Raw genomic sequence first — 9,421 nt, forward strand, 5'->3', positions numbered from 1 at the left:
TTTCCTCTTTTAAACGTATGGCATTAAGAGACTGGCTGTAGCAAACTAATTTATCCCTGGTCTCACTCGTAAATTATACAGGGAAATAGTTTTTACACATACACTCAGGTGACTGTGAGCATATTTGATTAACAATAATTATAATAATAATAATAATGTTGATTAATTTAATTTTAAACTGACCAGCAATTTTATGAAAAAGACAACATTGTGAATGTGGAGTGAAAACATTAACTTTGATATAAATTACAAGTTTTTAAGAAGAGCAAAAAGCTAGAAACTGGTAGAGCAAACATGAAAGAGGGACAAGCTGACTATCGGACCCCGAAATGGCTCAGCTATTCTTGACAGGAGTGAGAGGTACAGATAAACTTGATGAAATGGAAGAAAAGATAGACACTACACTTACGATGTTGAAAAGTGATTCGTGAGAAAGGGGCACTGTCTAGCAAAAGTAAAGAGGGCGCTCCCTAGTAAATGGATTAACTAAATATTTTAGTACATTTTCTAATTCAAAGTTTTGCGGAGTCATCGTAAGGTAGAAGGTTCTATCAGCTGAACATCTACGAGTATGACTCTGTATGTTTTATATTTCAATTGCTTGTATACAGATCAAGCGATTAAATGTTTTAGTAGCAAAGAACAAGAGCGAATCACACATCATGGAATGAGATATTCAACCAATAGAACGGGTAGTAGAAGTACAAAAACGTTGCTCAGGAAACTTGCAGGCGAAAAGTTCAATCGAGATGTAACACGGTAGAGCTTTCCCATTTAACAAAAAGAGAAGCTGTAAGACAGTCAACCATTATGATGTAACTTAAAGACAGTATTTTTTTGCAAACAACTTACACTTGCTCAGTGCACTTTCCTAGTGGCTGTAATGCAGGTAAAATAGCATAGCTGTTTTGTTGTTATATCTACATTGCTGACGAAAAAGCGTAAATGATGTGTACAACACAATGTCATGTAACACTTGAAGTATATTTTATTTAAAGCTGAATATAGCGGCTTATCCAAAAAAGAAGTTTTTAGCTGTACATTGATAGCAAACACACGTCTGACTTTTGATTTTTTAGGCACCACAAGCTTTAGAAAAATGAGCATTTGTACCGTTACTTAAAGAGGTATCAGCCGTGGTGGGGTTGGCAGTACACCTCTATATGCTTAGCTGCGCAGAATTAAAGATTTTAACTTTTAATTTACTTAAAAACTTAAAAAACTGAAGTTGTTTTCAAGCTAGTTTTTGTTTCATAAAACTCTGCCACTGTATAGCAAAATAAATACTTACAAGCAGATCCTTCATGTGAAGTCTGTGACTATGAAATACTAAACTTATCAATGAAGCATAAGTTTGTTTATCCCCTCAACAAAGTTTATGACCATTAAGCATCTCTGGTATGACACTCGTACTTTATCTTATCAGGAATGTTTTCTGTTTATTATTATAAGAGATCCACCTCTCTCTCCCCTGACTTTTGTGTGCATGTAAGTGTATAGTATTCATGGTTGAACACCCTTATATATCATATGTCATAATAAGTCATATGTCATATGCCGGTCAGTGGTGTGTAAAATGCATGAGATCATACATATGCGCATGTATATCTACATGTTATCACTATTAGTTCTGTCTGTTATTATCTCTAACTATATTATTATTACTATTTGTTATTATCTCTATTTATATCATTACTCTCTGTTATCATTTCCAGCCAAAATCTAATTATAATCGAGTTCTCAATTTCTTAATAGTACTTAGTGAACCAAAAAGGCTGATTAGAATACCACCTCTGATGGCTCAGCCAAGTAAACCAAGTTGAAGGACAAATATTTTTTCTGTGACTTCTCTATACACACATGTTACAGCCATGTCAAACTTCTCTCAACTAAGGTACTGTATCAAGTAATCAATTAAATTTGAATGTTTCAAAAATAAATAAAAACTGCAACAAATCAGTTACTAGGCAAGAATTTATAACTGCTTGCACATCTGTTTATTGCATTTAATAAAAAAAATCAGTTATTTTCACTTAGCCAATGTCTTCCAGTCAACGTGTGATATTAGATTCATCATTAGGTTTTGGCAAAAGTTTGCTTTTCTAGCATTTCGGTCGGCCAGGCGAACGTCCTCCAAGGGCACCTGCCGAGTAATTCGCTGTAGACTCGTCGATAGCTGCCAAGTAGGCTTCTCGAGCTCTATCAGCAGCAGATTTCTGTCTCATCATTAGTTTTTCTTCAGGTGTCGGTGTTCTTTGTTGACATTGTTGAGCGTTACCGCCAGATGCTCCTTGTTGGTATGCCGGTGTTTGTGAAGTAGTAGGCAATGGCTGGTTAAATCCTGGTATCGTACACGGGTCTTCTGTCCAATGTCTGGGACCAGGCGATGTGGCAAACAAACTATCAACCACTCTCTTCTTCGCTTTCGCTTCCGGAGTCATAGTGAGACCATGCGGACCACCATAGAACGCTTCTCTTTCTGGTTCATCTTCCAAACAAGACTCTCCTTGTTCATTTTCTTGTTTTATCTTTCTCAAGTGTTTCAGCCATAGACATTTTAATCGAACATCGTCAGAGCCGCCAGCAGCCATCTTTGCACCAATGAATCTTAGAGCTTGCTCTCTGTGCTGTCTAACATACACAATTAATGATAGTATGTAGAATATTTGTGGTATTGCATAAATTAATATAGCCTCTTTATGAGGTCATCAAAACTCATGGTATCAATTCAATGTGATGGTATCATCATGACTTCAGCAAAAACTATAATTTAAAGCAGTATACGTGCAATGTAATATAATAATAACAATAACAATAATATATGTGCAATTTAATTAATATTAGCTAAATGTCCGGCATTGTACGGATATTAAAAAGCAGCTTATAAACATTTGCAGATAATGCTGTTGCCTGCTACTTGCCATTAGCCTGGCAAATTTCCAAAGACTAATTTAAGTACACTACTATCTGTATTGCTAAACTTACTAATATGAGCCGTGAGAGCAAGCTTTAGTGGCGTTGTGTAATGCAGAATGATATGCCTATTTTAAGCGACATTTCGGCTCATATTGCCTAAGAATGCTATGCATCTCGCATAGATTAATTGGTAAGATATTTGCTTGGTGAGCAGGAGGTTCCGAGATCAAATCCAGCGTCAAATAGATTTTTCATTCCCAAATTTTAATAGCTATAGCTGGACACGCAGAAACACACACATACAGGCACACAAACTTTGAGGTTTATATACATAGATGCGAACCGGAAGTTAATAAAAAAATAAGCTTCTATTACCTTTAATCTTTCTTAAAATAAAAACCGCATTTGTCTGTCTGAGGTTATATTTGAGGTTTGGGAAAAAATATTGCATCATATGGGACTTGAACTCACATCATTCAGCTTGGCTGCTCAATACTTTTATCTATCAGCCACGCAGCATACCAGAACAATTGTACGTGTATTTGCACCCGACAATCTCTCACAGCACACTTGATGGCCAGGGTATAAATGTCATATAATAAAACAAAACAAAAACATAATAATCAATACAGGTCCTAATACCAAGTCACCATAGAACAATGGTCTGCCTGCTAGAATATTTATTTAACGAATTCATATGACATTCTATTGATTTTTTTGATCAAGAAGTTAAAAAAATATCTCTTTTGTCACAGTAAAAGTTTTCCATGCTTCTTATAACATAATTCGGCCAAGGTGCATACACAATACCTTATCAGCTCCAGTAAAGAGGAAGTGAGGGAGTGGCAAGAGGGATATAAAAAGGATGTGGCTAGATACTACAATTCTCAAGGTCGTATTTAAAAATTGTAATTCGTATCTGAGTTCTCAAGTTGTTGTGCTTCCGCCATTGAACTGGGTTTCTCCATCTACGATTTAAACGAGATGCTAAAAAGCGTGTGAAAAAATCAGCCAAAACCTCAGCTTTTGGCTAATGGCCTCACTATTAGCTAGCGTTGCGCCTCGTCATCACACGATAAGTTTTTATCCTTCAAACGGATGGGTTTTCATGTTTTTGTGCTTTCCAAGGTTGAAGCTTTATTTAACGCAGTGAAAATCTAAGCAGTGATTCAAGCAGTAATTTCAATTTGGTTATTGAATTTTCTATGAATACAGATATAGCCTACTTGTTTTTAAACATTATGTGATACTTTTACAGCCAGTTGGCCAAGCACGGCAACTATACTTAAGTCAGTTGTCAATGAACGATAAAATGAACGATAAAATGAACGATAAAATGAACGATAAAATGAACGATAAAATGAACGATAAAATGAACGATAAAATGAACGATAAAATGAACGATAAAATGAACGATAAAATGGACGATAAAATTTTCAAATAGATGATTTTTGTTGGTCTCTATTTGTCGATTAACACATCAATTCCTGTCTCATTTTTTTGCTGCTGCAAAAACAAAATGTTGGCGGAATCTTGCTGCCAAATAGAGTTTTAGATTTGTTCGCAAATAAAGACTCGATAGCACCCAAAACAGTGCATGTATTTGTGTATGACCGATCATATATTCCAACACTCCACACTTCCACCCATCGCATCACAAAAACTTTGAACATTTTGCCTTAACCCAAACTCGCGTATTTTGCATTTGTGTGACAGGTTTTAAAATCCAGCTTAAACTATGCCAAGAATATTTGTATTTCTCCTTCCACACATGATAAACATTGTTTTCTACTTCGTGACAAAGACATACTACATCCATCATCATATGTTTCAGTTTATGAACCTTCTGCTACTACAACCTTCAACACCATCCTGACTTCTCCGCAATACTATTACACTACCGATTTTCAAAAAATTGTTTGTTTACCTAACGTAATACTTTTTGTTTTCTGTCTGCTCATTTTATTTGGCATTCTTTTGAAAAACATCATTTTATTTATGATTATTTCCAATGACGATAAAGATTTATATTATATTATATATTATATTATTTTATATATATATTAATTTGAATGTGAACTTAATTTATGAGCAGTGCATGAAGCTGATAGGGTAAAAAAATTACAATAAAAGGATAAAGGTGATTGCTGTCAATGAAGGAAGGAATAAAATAGTGATTTGTTCATCAGAGCAGTGTGGCAGCGTGTATCAAATGTGTCGCTCAATCAATGAAGAGCTGACAAGTAGGGATATGACAACTTAAAAGACATTGTGGAGTGTGTTTGACCTCGAGCACATAGTTTGCACACATCAACTCTAGATAGGTGTTTAACTCTGTAATTTTTGTCATATACAGTATGTAGTATTAGTATAAGATTTTATCCATAGGTATATGATACGGAAGCAGAGGCTATGATGCCTTTCTAATAGGTATTTTGATTCTTGTGAAACAGAGCTATACCAAGTTGGAGCTGCATAAGACAGTATTGGAATAATCTGCCCTTGATAAGACCTTACAAGGATTAATACATACATGTACTAGCTGCACATCCAGTTGTTTTATTCTCCACGTTCTAGACAACACACATCTAGATAACAAGCAAACACGAATCTGCATTTTTGGTAATCTTCAACTTAAAAAAGATTTCCTTTATTTTAACTCTGGACATAAAATAGAGTTGGCTCGTATTGCTGTCATCAGGGCTTTAATGACGTATATAATCTCTTGGCTGGCACTTCTGCTATTGATTGGTTTATAGCTTGTTGGGTATATAAATGTGTTGGCTTGCCGGGATGAGTGCTTGGAGGTGTTAGATGAACAGTTCTTTCTCTGGCTGGTATCACTACAGCGGTAAGTTTATGACATACACATCTTGGCTATTAGTGTAACAGTACATTTTTACCTCGGCTCTCTGTGTGTGGTCTCTTAGTTCTTATGCCTGTAGTCCTTGTTCTGTATCTACAGTAGCTGGTGTTGCTTTGTTTACCATGTTAAATTATTTTTGTCAAAGTTGGTGGATGGAATTAATACATCAGAATTTTTCTGCTTCACGCTTTGCTTGTTCTTGGCTATTAAGTAGAATTCTTTTGTGCTGGGAAAGCCACTAGAACACCCATAGAACAACCACTTTTGAGCTCGCCTTGTAATTGTTAGGATTAATCGTTAGGATCTCGTCTAGAGAATTTGAATAAAATACCAAAATGTGGAAATATCCTGTCGATCTTACTTAAAAATGCTGTATTTTTCTCATGCAGATGGCAGATAAAAATGCTTTGGATATAGAAAGTGACATCAACAAGATGGGAGAAGATGATTCTCTGAACTTAGATCAAGTGTCTGATGCACGAGGAGATCTTATGCAGCCGAGCGCATTTGCTCAAGCAGAACCGAATGAGCCTTCTGCATCCAAAAGTGTCACAACTGAAGCAGATCTAGTAGCTTCTTTGCTAAAAGGAAGCTTTGATTATTCTGGAAAACCAGGCAACATCCAACCTCGCAATCTTTCACCCGAGGACTTGGAAAGCATTGCTCTGCTTAAAGCAGTTGGTGTACTTTTGGCAGGTAACAACTCGAAGCATGACTTGAAACCTAGCCATGAATCATCAGCGTCATTTGACACTTCCGCTGCCGACGATGGAGAAGGTTGCCCTGACAATCCGGAAGAAACTTGCTCTGAAGAAAACGTGGCAGCTTCGCTAAAAAGAGATGGTTTAAAGCGTAGGCTGAAGAGAGCTGTGAGTGACGCAATTAAGGAAACGCTAGATGCCGAGTCTCCGAGCGAGTCCGAAGAGAAACCAGCTGTCAGACAGAGATCACAAAGCGAGCGGCAAGTAAGGAGGTCGAAGCCTGCCTCCGTAAAAGCAACAGTCAACATTAGCAGACGAGAATATGCCCTAGAGGAACTAGATAGAGCTATCGACAAAACCTTCAAGAAGAACCGTGAGCTCTTGGCTGCAAGTTTTTCTAAAGTCGGAAAAGTAATTTATAGAGACGTGATGAGACAACTTGATTGTTGCCATTCTCATCGGTGTTCAGCAGTAAAGAGTGAGTCACATGGTAACTGCCAATGCTGCCAATATGTTGAGGATGAACACAGTGAGAGCGAATCAGAAGAAGAACATGAAAAGGATATGTCTAAATACTACAAACCACGAGGTCGTATATTTTGGAAATTGTTATTCATATCCGAGTTTCTAATCTTTTGTGCCTCCATCATCGTTCTGGGTTGCTTTATCTACGAGTTAAACACGAGAATGAAACGTGAGTGAGAAGCTCGACTAAACTTCCGCCTGGCTGTTAGCTAATGTTGTACCTTGTTACCACTTGATAAGTTTTTGTCCTTCAACCAGCTTTGTTTTAATGTTATTTTTGTGTTTTCAATGCTTAAACATTTATTTGACACCGTGGAAATGTGAGCTTTTGTTCAAGCTTATGTAATTTTGCTGTAGCTCATGCATTCTATACGAATACAGATGTACTCGTTGTTAGAAGCTGTCAGTTGTCACACCCTGTTATAACAACAAATCGCGTTATTCTTTAATAAAATATTGTTTTGTTTCCCAGAGTAACTAGTTAAGATAAATCGATAAGGAGAAAGAAGTTAATTATAAACGCTGAAGAAAGCTGAGTTTGTTTCTAGCTGAGAAGAGATGGTGTCAATAATAAGTCTAGCCAATAATTGCTCGGTGAGAAATCTCACTAAGCAATTACTGCAGCTGAATGTGTCTGAACATGCTTGAGACATCGTTTACGTAAACTTTCTGACAAGTTTCCTATTAATTCCATTCTTTTGTCATTTGAAGAGACACAATTATCTTTTGTCTGGTTCTTGCTGCTGCGTCTAGCGTCTGCGAACTCAAACGGATAGATTTAGTCTGCCATCATGTTCAGCCTCCCAAGGCTCCTGTCTCTAGAAATACTCACTGAGCAGCATTGTAGCTATGAAGTGCTGTGAAAACATCCTTAATTGTATGAGGAGTTGTAGTCTCCCGCTTTGGCCTAGCTATGAGATGTTTAGCCCAGTCAGCTGGTTTTACTCTGTGTCTATGTGCTATTAAGTCAGCGTGATAGAAAAAATCATGAAAGGTCTAGACTTTGTTATAAAGATGCAGCTGAGAGAAATTATAAATTTAGGCAGACTGAAACAAACTTTAAGCAGGCAGACTTTATTACCCAAGCGGAGGGAAGATCGGCTTTTATGCAAAGAAACAAACATAGTCTTAGTCACATTGACTGACTGCAAAAGTCGACTTTCGACTTTCTGATGAAATTCATTCCTCGTATCATACAATTCACAATCTATACCATATATTGTCACAGATTTTAGATTGGAAATTGTACAAATCATTGTTGCTGATTTAAGCTCTGTGATTTTTTTTACTTCAATGCTTCAAATATTAATCATAATTCTAGCCTATTATTCTACATAATTCTACTCGCTACTGCTAAAGCTATAGATAGCTTTCTGATATATTCCTGTGAGTAAAAATTAAGTAATTTATACATCAAAGAGTTAATCAGCCCCATTGACATTATTAGCTTGAAGTTGCCTGCAAGCCTCTCTGTAGCCCAAAGATTACATGTAAGAACTACAAAATTCACATTTTGCCATGAAACTTTGGCTATATGTTTTTTTTCCGAACAGCCACCTGTTGTTGTTATTTCTGCTACCTGCTCCTAACACCGAGACACTTCAAATAATAAACATGCTGGTTATTTTTCTAATACAGCTCTCATCAACACTAACCTAACCTCCTTTCTTTTGATGTTTTGTATTTAAAATACAGCAGACGTACTTATAATATAAATAATCCGTTCTGAGATTGTTTAGGTTATAAGGATTTTATCTTGTATGAACCGTGAAATACATGTAACTCGTTTAATCTCTTCCAAGATCTTCTCAAACTCTCTCCTCTGGCCCCTTAAAGCAAAAAAAACTACATGTAGACTTCACCTTTTAATACATTAACGCTACAGAAGTTGTAGTATCATGGGTTTGTACCGACGACTTTCCCCTTCTTGCTTAACACTTACAATTGGTTTAGGGTTCTTGGCTCAATAATTTTACATCAAGTTAAGGAAGTCACACACCTTCAATGTCAATTTAAATCAATCTTTTTCCTTTGATTCCTCACAGCAAGGTCTGTACTACAAAAAATATTGCATTACGTAACATTAAGTAAAAGAAACTTAATAACCCATACATCGTTTTATCTCTAGTGTGGCAAAAAAGAAAGCGATATTTTAAGGCCAACTATGAAACTCTCGCTATTCAAATATAATTTGAAAATTTGTACCGACTTGGCGCTTCACGCTAGATGAAATTTTTCACCCAATATAAAATCAAATTTTTACATTAATATTTTTACGGTATGTGGAATTAGCGTAAAATAAGGTTTACATTATGAAAGCGTCTAGTTTAACATTGCTTGATTTAATAAACGTGAATAAAGGCGTGTAGAGCCCAATTACTAGTAGAGCCCAATTACTAATCTAATCTCATGG

This window comes from Watersipora subatra, chromosome 5, assembly GCF_963576615.1.
Source record: "Watersipora subatra chromosome 5, tzWatSuba1.1, whole genome shotgun sequence".
NCBI lineage: Eukaryota > Metazoa > Bryozoa > Gymnolaemata > Cheilostomatida > Watersiporidae > Watersipora > Watersipora subatra.